The sequence below is a fragment of the Triticum aestivum genome, chromosome 5D (assembly GCF_018294505.1).
Source record: "Triticum aestivum cultivar Chinese Spring chromosome 5D, IWGSC CS RefSeq v2.1, whole genome shotgun sequence".
NCBI lineage: Eukaryota > Viridiplantae > Streptophyta > Magnoliopsida > Poales > Poaceae > Triticum > Triticum aestivum.
In genome coordinates, this window is record NC_057808.1 from 486,288,294 (window position 1) to 486,302,519 (window position 14,226).

A 14,226-nucleotide genomic window follows, 5' to 3' on the forward strand; every position below is an offset into this window, starting at 1 on the left:
AACATGCAGTCGCACCTTGCGCTCCCAAGAAGTGGGCCGATTTATCGCCCATGGTCTGGGCTAGATCGATTTATTGACAATTTCAGAAACGACAGTGAAACAAAATTGACTGGGCGAGCTATATTATGGTTTGTGTAGTAGTACGCCTTGCCTGCCACCTAGCATATATAAGCGCCAAGAAAATATAAGTTGGTTAGTCGGTTTTAGCCCGGTTTTCCATCAATTAACCGACACTTCTCTTCTTCTTAATCAATGAAAATGACAAGTCTTTTGCCTCGTTTTGAAAAAAAAAAGTTGGTTGAAGAAATAAATTAGATTTATGGCCATTTGTTCAGTAGCATATACAAAAGTTATTTATTTAGTCATTTCATCTTTCACTCACATGGGAGGGCTTCGACTTAGGCACTCTCGGATGTTTTCTCGTGCTGGCGTGACAAGCGCAACAAGATTGTTTTTGAACGAACCGTCAAGAAGATTTGTTCTTGTATCTTATTCCGCAACTCAAAATGCTACAAAGAACCCATCTGGAAAACAGAAATTCATCGTCGATGCTTTACAACTCATGATATATATGCTCACTTTGTAGCGCCTGATACCATGTCGTTCTTAATTATTTTAGCTCCGCAAACGCATACATGCGCAGACTCGTCTCATCGACCAGTTTATCGAGTATGTATGGCTTCTAAGCAATAAAAGGTGTGTGCTAGGCATCAATGGACGATTAGATATTCAGATTGGCCAGCTAGACAGGCACACTATATATGAGCAAATCTAGATGCTGTTCCATCTGTCGTTGACCATTAGCCCTCGCCTTCCGCCTCCTAGCTCTCCACTGGAGCTGGCGCAAAAACCACATTGGAAGAAGAGATGTGGGAGGCGAGGTGGTGGTCGAACTTGGGGTAGCGCACGGTTTGTTTCTGCGTGATTTGGGTGATGCCTCTAGAATCAGAGAGAAACTCTAAACTCTAATCCGATGCAAAAGTCAAAACAAATTGACAACAAATTTGCAATTAATGCAGTAATAGAAATTAATTTAGGCAACAGAATTCCAAAAATAATTTTGAAAAGAAAATCAATAATTGATCTGGTATATGGGGCTGGAAAAATAGCTAATGGAAGAAATCTATAAATTATACAGTCAAAGTCATATGTTTCCAATAGAAGCCGAATGTGTATGTAGCAATTTGTTTTTACTTATGATATCCCAAATCACCCAAATCACGCAAATCACCCAAATCAAAGCCAAAATATTAATGGTTCTGAGTACTCTTACCTTCTTACCTCCCATGTGAAAAGAGGGGGGAAAGAGGGACCATGTCAAAATTAGTCAAATGTATTAAACAATTTTGCTAAAACACATCTAGATGTGCTCTAAGTATTGCACATCTAAGTCCTATGTCATTGAGTTTACGCTAAGATTAGTGCAAGCATTTTCTTTTATCTTTTTTTCTTTTTCTTTCTAGTTTGATTGAGTAACTTAGATGTGCAATAACTAGGGCATATGCTCCATGTGTTGCACATCTAAGTCCTATGTCACAACAACTAGCGATATTTGCAGCAAAAGCTGGACATGTATGCAACAATTGCTTTTATGTATCCAACATGCCTTAATTAGCAGATAAATCTCAGAAATTTCTATGATACAAAAATCTCTGACTCAGGCAACGGAAATTAACCATTGCACGACAGAAAAGAGTTTCAATATTTCTGAGGTGACCGAGAACTAAATATTTCTAAGTAAGACAGCAGACCATCTGATCCAACCATTAGGATTTCTACATGTAAAATGTGATGATATGATCTTCATCGCACAACATTTTTTTAAGAGAAAAGGCATAACAACCGAACTTCAAATAAAGAACTGCCCCAATTGAAGAGGAGAGATGGTCAAGCACCAGGGAAGACACACCGTCTCCACCGCAACTCCTGCTGTACCGCTGTCGGAGGGGAGACCCCGGTCTCACCCTCACACATGTCGTGCCACCACACGAGAGCCTAACAACTGGTCCCAATACGAACATGGGCCCGGCCAGATCCTGCGCTAGCCGACGTGGCTGATTGGCAGGGTCACCCGGCACATCACCCCCTAACGCTCTCATTGCTGCCCCGTTCTTGGACTGATGGGCTAGTCCGAAAACCGTGACGCTGGTTCAGTTTGGTTTCGGTTTGCTGGTTGCATCAATCAAAATCAACCCCTGAAAGCCCCCAAGGACCCATGACCAAGCAGGATGTAAGCAGATGATGTTTTTCTGACGCCTTTCAATCCAAAGTCATGAATCTCCACATCTGAACCAAGTTGCATTGGAATTATGTGCCTGCCTGTAAACGGCTACGTTTAGATTTTCAACGAGACATGAGCATCGGTTAGATCATGTGGGACTAGCTATGTGCATGTAAATGGAGACGGTCATGTCTTCAGAGTTTGTAGAACCATGGAATTGAGCAAATAGAGTCAGTGAGTACTAAAACGAAGATCATATATATAAGTCATCACAGTGGCTGGAGCTTGGGGTTATACGGTTCGGATTCAGTATTTCAGTTTCAGTACATGGTACAAGTTAGCTCTACAAAAAGTGGACCCGATCACATGCAATGTAATTAATTCTAGATGGAGATCAGTTGTGTGAACATATTATTATGATAAAGGGTTTCCCCCGCTTTATCTCTACTTCTAATGGAGCAGTTGGTAGTCTTCGTTCCGGGTTTTTTTCGTCCCACCTCCCACTTCGTCCGGTTTAATTTCGTTGGTTATTTTTCGTCGGGTAATTTTTCCTCTCGCCTCTCTGCCTCTCCCACCGATTTTTTTATCATTGCCTCGTCCCATGACTCCCATCCGTTTTTTTATCGTTGCCTCAGCCCGCACCAACGAGACGCTCCTCTCTTCCCTCTCCTATGCGCTCGATCCCCTCTCACGCCTAGGGTTCCTAGAGATTGCGCCGCCACCGCTCGGCTCCGCCTCTCCCTTCCCTCCCCCCACCTCCAGCCACACCCGTCCGACTACCTGCCGGATCCCGCGCCGCTACGCCTGCATCGCTCCGGTCTTCTCCCACAACGCGCGCATCGCAACAGCGCTCGCGCCCGCGCGGTCTCCTCCATGACCTCGGCGTGCTCCCGTCCTAGCCATCTTTGCCGTCGGGATCGCTGTCGCGTACGCCCTCGACGCGATGAGGCTCCGGCAGGGAGCCTTCTTCACAGTCTGGGCGGCAAGGCTCGCCGCAGATGTGGCGTTCTTTTCTCGGCATCCCTCTCACCCGCTGCTGCGTCCTCGCTGCTCCTCACCATCCTTGCACTGCTCCTCTGTGCCGAGGCCTCGCATCGCTCCAGTCCCTCTCGATCCAGCTTGAGAACCCTACCATGGTTGAGCTGAAAGGTGTAATTCACCGTATATTCATCATACACACAGTTACACATATATATATATACACATGAGCTACAACAGGCGAGGCCGCCCGAGAGGGAGATCGTGCGCAACGGACGCACGCCCTGCTTGCGACGTGGGCAGCGTGTTCGGTCCACCGCAGGACTCGGTCAGGTGGGCACAACGGGCGTCTTCCAACAGCCCCCCGCAGTCGAAACGGGGTCGTCGACGACGTTGAGGCTGGACCGGAACTCGGTGAAGATGCTCGTGGGCAGCCCCTTGGTGAAGATGTCGGCGAACTGCGAGGTCGTTGGAACGTGCAGGACGCGGACATCGCCGAAGGCGACACGATCCCGGATGAAGTGAAGATCGATCTCCACATGCTTGGTATGCTGGTGTTGTACAGGGTTGAAGGAGAGATACACCGCGGACACGTTGTCGCAGTAGACGACGGTGGCGCGCGCCGGCGGACGCCCGACCTCATGTAGGAGTTGCCGGAGCCAACACGATTCGGCGACGGCGTTGGCGACGGCTCGATACTCCGTCTCCGCACTGGACCGCGACACCGTGGTTTGTCGCTTCGAGGACCAGGACACAAGGTTGTCCCCAATGTACATGTAGTAGCCGGACGTCGACCGGCGTGTGTCGGGGCACCCGGCCCAGTCAACATCAGTGTAGGCGACGAGTTGCGATGAGGCAGACAGGCGGAGGTGAAGGCCGAGATGGGAGGTGCCGCGAAGATAGCGCAAGATCCTCTTGAGCAGGGCGACATGCGGGGCGCGCGGCGAGTGCATGACGAGACATACTTGCTGCACGGTGTAGGCTATGTCAGGGCAAGTGAGTGTGAGGTATTGTAGGGCACCAGCGAGGCTGCGAAAGAGCGAGGGATCGGGAGCCGGAGGACCCTCGGTGGTGGAGAGCTTTGCTTTGGTGTCGCCCGGAGTAGTGATGGGTTTGCAGTTTAGCATGGAGGCGCGGTCGAGGATCTCAAGCGTGTACTGCTGCTGTGAGAGAAACAAACCGGCGACACTGCGCTGTACATTGATGCCGAGGAAGTGGTGAAGCGCGCCGAGGTTTGTCATGGAGAACTCCGATGTGAGAGCAGTGGTGATGGAGGTGAGCAGCGCGGCAGTGCTAGCTGCGAGAATTATGTCGTCCACGTAGAGAAGAAGATACGCCACCGCGGCGGAGGATGAAGAGAGACGAGTCACACTTGGACGCCACGAAGCCGAGCGACGCAAGGAACGTGGTGAACCGCTGAAACCACGCCCGCGGAGCCTGTTTAAGCCCATACAAGGACTTGTGAAGCTTGCACACGGCGGAGGGGCATGCGGTGTCGACGAAGCCAGCAGGTTGCTGACTGTAGACGACCTCATCGAGGGTGCCGTGGAGGAAGGCGTTCTTGACGTCGAGTTGGTTTATGGCCCAGTTGTTGCTGACGGCGAGGGCGAGGATGACGCGGATGGTGGCCGGCTTCACCACGGGGCTGAAAGTCTCCCCGTAGTCGACGCCGGGCTGCTGCGTGAACCCGCGAAGAACCCACCGTGCGTTGTACCGAGCCAACAAACCGTCCGGATGTAGCTTGTGGCGGAACACCCACTTGCCGGTCACCAAGTTCACACCTGCAGGGCAAGCAACCAAAGACCACGTTTTGTTGTCCAACAAAACATTAAACTCTTCAAGCATTGCATTGTACCAGTTTGGGTCTTTGAGAGCATGTTTGTAAGTAGGTGGGATGGGAGAAATGGGGCCGGTAGTGGTAGAGATAGTCATGAGTTTCTTAGGTTGAAGGAAGCCCGACTTGGCTCGGGTGCGCATGCGGTGAAGGTTGTGAGGTGGTGGGACGGGAACAGCACGCGGCGGGAGCGTAACAGCTGGTGGAGGCAGCGTGTGCACGGGCGAGGCTGGTGCATGGTGCGGTGAGCCAGTGGGAGAGGAAGGCGCGACGCGCGGGTGCGGGCCGGGAGTGGTGGGGGAGGGAGGCACGGATTTCGGTAAAGATGCGCTGGGGCCAGGCGAATCCGGCGGGCGATCCGAGGAAGTGGGGGGAGGGAGCTGCATGTGGGGGATTTGGCGCGGTGCTGCATGCGGCTGAGCTGGTGCGGGCGGGCGGGAGAGTGGGGCCGGTGCGGCATGCGTGCCGGTTGGTTCGGGTGGGTGGGCGGCCGATCCAGGCGGATCGCGGGGGGGGGGGGGATTTTCTGTGGCGGGGGGTGCATGCGCTCGTGCGATGGTGTGGCCGTCCGAGGCAGCAGCGTACGGGGAGGTATCCTCGTAAAAAATAACGTGCCGGGAGGTGATAACGCGTCGGGATTCCAGGTCGAGGCAACGATAGCCTTTATGCTCGAGAGGCATGTCGAGGAGAACGCAATGAACCGAGCGAGAGGCGAGTTTATGTGGCATGGTGGCGTACAGGTTTGGGTAGCACAAGCACCCAAAGGCGCGGGATGGTCTGATATTGAGGAGGTAGGTGGCGGTGTGGAGGACTTCAACCCAAAAGGGAGGAGGCATATGCGCTTGGAGAAGGAGAGTGCGAAGGATGTCATTCGTGGAGCGAATGGCGCGCTCGGCCTTGCCGTTTTGCGGGAAAGTGTGTGGGCAGGAGAGACGAAGGGTGACGCCGCGATCGTAGAGGAAGGTGCGGAGGCGAACGTCGAGAAACTCGCCCCCATTGTCGCATTGGACGCATTGGAGAAGAACGTGAAACTGAGCGAGAACATACATGTAAAAGCGTTCAAGAGTGGCAGCAGCATCGGATTTGTGACGGAGAGGGAAGGTCCACGTAAAATGAGTGAAGTCATCCATAACAAGCAAGTAGTATTTATAGCCAGAGAAGCTAGCGACCGGAGACGTCCAGAGATCACAATGCACTAGTTGAAAAGGAAAAGTGGTAAATGACATAGAATCTGGGAAAGGTAAACGTGTTTGATGGCCTAATTGACAAGCATCACAAGCACCTCGGGGGTGAAGTGTGTTATTACAATCTGGTAAAAACTATTTGGCTAAGCGAGACAGCGAGGCAGCGCTTGGGTGACCGAGGCGCCGATGCCAAAGGTTGCCGACGTTGACGGAGAGAGCGGCCGTGGTGGTGGTGTTGCCGCCGGCGAAGGAGTAAAGCTGACCAAAGCTACTGCAGCTCATGAGCGGGGTCCGAGTGGCTAGATCCTTCACAACAAAGCCAAATGGGTAAAATTCAATGGTGACAGAATTATCAATGCAAAAACTACGAACGGAGATGAGGTTTGTGACAACGCGAGGAGAATAGAGGATGTTGTGGAGATAAAAAGGCCGAGAAGTGAGTTTGGTGGAACCAGTGGCGACTATAGGAAGGTGAGACCCATCCCCTACAATGATACTGCGAGAAGAATGCCTGGAGGGAGAACACAACGTGTCGAGGTTACCTGGGTTCCCTGTCACGTGGGAGGAGGCGCCCGAGTCGAGGTACCACTCGCCGGGCTGCTGCTGCTGCATGGACATGTTCTGCATGGCCGCGATCAGGCCGGCCTGATCCCATGATGGCGGCGGTGGAGGGTGGCCGGAAGAGGAGGGCGCGCCGGGGTAGACGACGGGGTAGGCGTGAGCAGGGTTGCCGGGCCGCGGACCGAGCATCCCAGCGGCGTTTGGAGGCACCCAGGGCGCGCGCCCTTGGGGAGGGAACGACGTGCCCCATGGGGCGAAGTACCCCATCCCGGGAGTGCTGCCCCCGGGATTAGATGCTGCTGGCCGCGCCCGCCGTTGGGGCCGCCGCGCCCATGGCCGCGCCCGCCATTGGGGCCGCCGCGCCCACGGCCGCGCGCAGCGCCGCGCCCGCGAGTGTTGTTGCCGGTGCGGGTGTGGCTGCCAGCGTCAGCGGGTGCTTTGCCGCGGTCACTGCCACTAGTAGAAAACGGGGCAAAGGTCACAGGGCAGTTTTCACATTAGCCCCGGTTCAGTCACGAACCGGGACCCATGGGGGCATTCGTCCCGGTTCGTGAGCCCAGGTGGCCGGCCGGGGCCTCGTGGGCATTGGTCCCGGTTCGTATGGAACCATTTGTCCCGGTTCGAGCCACGAACCGGGACTAATGGTCCTCGCTCCTGGCCCACAACCATTTGTCCCGGTTCTTGGCATGAACCGTGACAGAAGGCCTGGATTTAGTACCGGTTCATGCCACGAACCGGGACCAATGAGGTGCCTATATATACCCCTCGCCCGCGAGCAGAGCACTCCAGTGCTCTGTTTTTCTCTGGCCGGCGAGGGGAGGGCTTTGTGGTGCTCTAGCTCACCTCCTATGCACATGAGGTGTTCGATGAAATGCCCGAGCCACACTAGTTAATCCTTCTCCTCTCGAAACTCGACCTCCGAGCTCCATTTTCCTCGAGAGCCCGTCACGTCCCATTCCCGTCTTCACCGCCGTCGACCGCCCACGCCGATCTCGTCGCCGGCAACACCGTGGTGAGCCTCTTGTTCTTATCTTCTTTTTGAAAGAAAAAAATTCTTACTTTAGATAGATACTTCTCTAATTTTCTTACTATTTTATTCCTTCTTATTACATAGTGCGATGGTTTTGGTATCCGCCCCCGTCGGCCCTCGTCCTGTCTATGATTCGGATGTGGTATATATTATCTTTTTATAACTATTTGATTCATTTATTGTTTATGACAAATATACCGACCAGCGTGACATAGATTTTATTTATCTAGGAGGTGGTTGAACCGGAAATTCTAACCGACCCTATTGTCGAGAGGTTAAATTTAGTTGAAGAAGAAAACAATTACTTGAAGGAAAAAATAAAAAAATTGAGGAGGAGAAGATGATATTGGAGTTGCATGTTGCGGATGTCGTCGATGATCACAAGATCAAGATGGATGCAATGCGCTTGAAGATTAGAAAGATTAGAAAATATGCCATTCATACCGAGGCTTGGTATCATTATGCCGTTGGATCAATTGTTACCTTGGTTGCGATTATGATCGCATTTGTTTTCGCATTGAAATGTTTTACATAGTTTCAATGTATGGTTTAATTAATTAGATGCTCTGGAGAGCTATATATATGTTGTTAGATGAGAACTATGTATGTACTTTGGTTCTAATGTGATGATGAACTTCTATTAATTTGGTCACTTAATTATCTATTCATGATGTTCTGTAATGGTTTTTGACACACTTAATTATATATAATGCACGCAGATGAACCGGCAATGGATGTACGGTGACAGACACACCTCCGAGTACATTAAGGGCGTGCATGATTTTCTCGAAGTGGCTGAGGCAAACAAGCAGAATGGTTTTATGTGTTGTCCATGCCCTACATGTGGGAATACGAAGTCTTACTCTGACCGGAAAATCCTTCATGCCCACCTGCTTTACAAGGGTTTCATGCCACACTATAATGTTTGGACGAGGCACGGAGAAATGGGGGTTATGATGGAAGACGGCGAAGAAGAAGAGGACGATGACAACTATGTGCCCCCTGAATACGGTGATGCTGCAACGGGGGAAGCTGCTGAAGATCAAGAGGAACCAGACGATGTGCCCAATGATGCTGCAAGGGGGGAAGCTGCTGAAGATGAAGAGGAACCAGTGCCCGATGATGATGATCTCCGCCGGGTCATTGTCGATGCAAGGACGCAATGCGAAAGTCAAAAGGAGAAGCTGAAGTTCGATCGCATGTTAGAGGATCACAAAAAAGGGTTGTACCCCAATTGCGAAGATGGCAACACAAAGCTCGGTACCGTACTGGAATTGCTGCAGTGGAAGGCAGAGAATGCTGTGCCTGACAAAGGATTTGAGAAGCTATTGAAAATATTGAAGAAGAAGCTTCCAAAGGATAACGAATTGCCCGACAGTACATACGCAGCAAAGAAGGTCGTATGCCCTCTAGGATTGGAGGTGCAGAAGATACATGCATGCCCTAATGACTGCATCCTCTACCGCGGTGCGTACAAGGATCTGAACGCATGCCCGGTATGCGGTGCATTGCGGTATAAGATCAGACGAGATGACCCTGGTGATGTTGACGGCGAGCCCCCCAGGAAGAGGGTTCCTGCGAAGGTGATGTGGTATGCTCCTATAATACCACGGTTGAAACGTCTGTTCAGAAACGAAGAGCATGCCAAGTTGATGCGATGGCACAGTGAGGACCGTAAGAAAGACGGGAAGTTGAGAGCACCCGCTGACGGGTCGCAGTGGAGAAAAATCGAGAGAAAGTACTGGGCTGAGTTTGCAGCTGACCCAAGGAACGTATGGTTTGGTTTAAGCGCGGATGGCATTAATCCTTTCGGGGAGCAGAGCAGCAATCACAGCACCTGGCCCGTGACTCTATGTATGTATAACCTTCCTCCTTGGATGTGCATGAAGCGGAAGTTCATTATGATGCCAGTTCTCATCCAAGGCCCTAAGCAACCCGGCAACGACATTGATGTGTACCTAAGGCCATTAGTTGAAGAACTTTTACAGCTGTGGACTGGAAACGGTGTACGTACGTGGGATGAGCACAAACAGGAGGAATTTAACCTGCACGCGTTGCTGTTTGTAACCATCAACGATTGGCCCGCTCTCAGTAACCTTTCAGGACAGACAAACAAGGGATACCACGCATGCACGCACTGTTTAGATGACACTGAAAGTATATACCTGGACAAAAGCAGGAAGAATGTGTACCTGGGCCATCGTCGATTTCTTCCGACCAACCATCAATGTCGAAAGAAAGGCAAGCATTTCAAAGGCGAGGCAGATCACCGGAAGAAGCCCGCCATGCGTACCGGTGATCACGTACTTGCTATGGTCAATGATTTACACGTAATCTTTGGAAAGGGTCCCGGCGGACTAGCTGTTCCGAATGACGTTGAGGGACACGCACCCATGTGGAAGAAGAAATCTATATTTTGGGACCTACCCTACTGGAAAGAGCTAGAGGTCCGCTCTTCAATCGACGTGATGCACGTGACGAAGAACCTTTGCGTGAACCTGCTAGGCTTCTTGGGCGTGTATGGGAAGACAAAAGATACACCTGAGGCACGGGAGGACCTGCAACGTTTGCACGAAAAAGACGGCATGCCTCCGAAGCAGTATGAAGGTCCTGCCAGCTACGCTCTTACGAAAGAAGAGAAAGAAATCTTCTTTGAATGCCTGCTCAGTATGAAGGTCCCGACTGGCTTCTCGTCGAATATAAAGGGAATAATAAATATGCCAGAGAAAAAGTTCCAGAACCTAAAGTCTCATGACTGCCACGTGATTATGACGCAACTGCTTCCGGTTGCATTGAGGGGGCTTCTACCGGAAAACGTCCGATTAGCCATTGTGAAGCTATGTGCATTCCTCAATGCAATCTCTCAGAAGGTGATCGATCCAGAAATCATACCAAGGCTAAGGAGTGATGTGGCGCAATGTCTTGTCAGTTTCGAGCTGGTGTTCCCACCATCCTTCTTCAATATCATGACGCACGTCCTAGTTCATCTAGTCGACGAGATTGTCATTCTGGGGCCCGTATTTCTACACAATATGTTCCCCTTTGAGAGGTTCATGGGAGTCCTAAAGAAATATGTCCGTAACCGCGCTAGGCCAGAAGGAAGCATCTCCATGGGCCATCAAACAGAGGATGTCATTGGGTTTTGTGTTGACTTCATTCCTGGCCTTGAGAAGATAGGTCTCCCTAAATCGCGGTATGAGGGGAGACTGACTGGAAAAGGCACGCTTGGAGGGGGGAACTCAATAATATGCAGGGACGGATATTCTTGGTCTGAAGCACACTACACAGTTCTACAGAACTCTACCTTGGTGACCCCGTATGTCGATGAACACAAGAACAGTCTGCGCTCCAAACACCCGGAGCAGTGTGACGACTGGATTACATGTGAACACATCAGGACTTTCAGCAGTTGGTTGGAAACACGTCTCAGAGGTGACACCACTGTTTGTGATGAGTTGTACTCGTTGTCCAGGGGACCATCTTCGACTGTATTGACTTACAAAGGATACGAGATAAATGGGAATACATTTTACACGATCGCCCAAGATCAAAAGAGCACCAACCAAAACAGCGGTGTCCGCTTTGATGCAGCAACCGAGAGGGGAAAGGACACATATTATGGTTACATAATGGACATATGGGAACTTGACTACGGACATGATTTTAAGGTCCCTTTGTTTAAGTGCAAATGGGTCAATCTGTCAGGAGGCGGGGTACAGGTAGACCCACAGTACGGAATGACAACAGTGGATCTGAACAATCTTGGGTACACTGACGAACCGTTCGTCCTAGCCAATGATGTGGCACAGGTTATCTATGTGAAGGACATGTCTACCAGACCGAGGAAAAGAAAAGATAAGGAAGCGAATACATCATACGATGAGCCAAAGCGGCACATAGTTCTTTCAGGAAAAAGGGACATTGTGGGAGTGGAGGGCAAGACAGACATGTCTGAAGATTATGAAAAGTTTCATGAAATTCCTCCCTTCAAAGTCAAGGCTGACCCAAGCATCCTGATAAACGATGAAGATTATCCATGGTTACGGCGCAATAAGCAAATGACACAAGCGAAGAAAAAGTGAAGACTTTCTCCCGCAACTATTATGATGATAGCATGCCAACTTTGTAATAGACGAGTATGATACCATTGTCCGTTTTGTACAAGAAGTGCATCTAGTTTTTGCCGTAACCCTCTCAACTTTCTTGCACATGCTATGTGGATGAAATGATGATACCATGCCAACTTTCAACCTTTTCAGAGTTCATTTGAAATGCTTTATAAGCCCTGAGTGCAGAGAGGTTAGGCCCGTAAGCCTGCTTTAGAGAGGAGCTCGACAGCTCAGGCGCACCGCACCTTATAAACAGGTGCGGCTCTCTCTTAGCTAGCGAGGTGGGACTAAACTCACCACCACGCCGCTGTGCAAGGCCATTGGTCCCGGTTGGTGGCACGAACCGGGACCAATTCCACCCTTTGGTCCCTGTTGGTGCCACGAACCGGTACTAATGAGGCTGTGGCCCCACGAGCACCTTTAGTACCTGTTCGTGGCACGAACCGGTACTAGAGTTTCTTACTAGCTAAGCAGTTTTTTAGTCCCACCTCGCTAGCTGAGAGGCACTAGGAGCGGTTTATAAGCCCTGAGTGCAGAGACGATGAAGAAGAGGCGCAATGCTCACGTTGCTTAGCTTCAAGCCTTGAGGAATAAGGTAGACTGCATCGAGCTATGTGCAGTGCAGTCTACACTATTCCGAAAGGCTTGAAGCAAATCAACGCGCATTGCGCCTCTTTTTTATTTTTAATCATTAAAAGCAAAAAGAATTTTCATAAAGAACTTTTTTTGATAGAAACTTTAATAGCAGAAAGAATTATCATAAAGTAAAATAAATAAGTAATTAGAAACAAAATAAAATAAAATAAATAAGTTTTTTGTTGTAAGTAGAAATAAAACAAAATAAATATAGCAAAAAAGAAAATAAAAAACTAAATACAGCAAAAAGAATTTTCATAAAGAACTAATGGCACTAATAGAAAGTTTATATGTTTTCTAAAACTAATGGCACTAACAGACAGTTTATAATTTTGCTGACCTAAAAGCAAAAAGAATTAAAAAATAAAGCAACAAACAAAAGAAATTAAATAATGCAAAAAATTTAAAAAACTGCCACCTATTGGGCCACCACGGCCTGAATACGACTAGAAACCCAACCTGGGCCAGGATTCAGGCCCGCAGAAGGCCCAATAGGCCAACAGACAGCATAGTGTGAGATTAGGCCCGTAAGCCTGCATTTGAGAGGAGCTCGAGAGGGCAGCTGCAGCGGGGCTTATAAACCACTCCGAGCCCCCCTCAACTAGCGAGGTGGGACTAAACTTTTGCTGCGACGCGGGCAGCAAGAGGCCTTTGGTCCCGGTTGGTGGCACCAACCGGGACCAATGCCCCCCCTTTAGTCCCGGTTGGTGCTACCAACCGGGACCAAAGGCCGCCGCTTCCCGCCTTTTGGGCTGCTGAAAAGAGGCCTTTGGTCCCGGTTGGTGGAACCAACCGGGACTAATGCCCACCTTTAGTCCCGGTTGGTGCCACGAACCGGGACTAAAGGATTTGCTATATAAGTCCACACTTAGGAAATTTTCGACATACCTCGCCAGTTGCCCCCGACGCCGCGAGGCTGCCCGTGCTCGCCGTCGCCGCCCGCTCCTCATCGCCGTCGCCTCGCGCCCTTGCCTCGACGGGTCGCCGCCCGGTGCTCGTCGCCGTCGCCCTGCCCCCACGCGCCGCCCCGCCTCGTGCTCCCCTGCTCGCGCGCGCCGCCTCGGCGCCCCGAGCCCCCCTGCCCGGCCCGCGCGTGCTCGCCGGCGCCCTCGCCGCCCCCGCCCCCGCCGTCGCCATCGTCCTAGCCGCCCCCGCTGTGAGAGCCGCCGCCCCGGCTCTGTTTTTTTATTTTTATTAGTTTAATTTTTTTGTTCATATGTGATGTATATGTGTATGTGGCTATAATGTATATGTGAACAAAAAAATTGTATGTATGTAGATGTTCAAAATGTATGAATATATATGTCAAAAATGTTTTTTTGTTCATAGAAAGTTTTTTGTTCATATATAGAAAGTTTTTATATATGACAATGGATATATATTCGATATATATGAGAAATGATGATCCACATAGAAAAGTTTTATATATGCAAAAGTTACAATTTTAGAAAAGTTTTATATATCTAGCTAGGAAGGGAAGAAGAAGAAAAAGAAGGATAGGAAAGAAGAAAATAAGAAGAGGAAATAAAGAAGAAGAGGAGAGGAAGAAGAGGAGATATAAATAAGAAGAGGAAAAAAGAAGAAAGAGAAGAGGAGAAGAAGAATATTCTATTTTTTCTTCTTCTCCTCTATTCCTTTCTTCTTCTCCTCTTTTTTTTCTTCTTTTTTTTTCT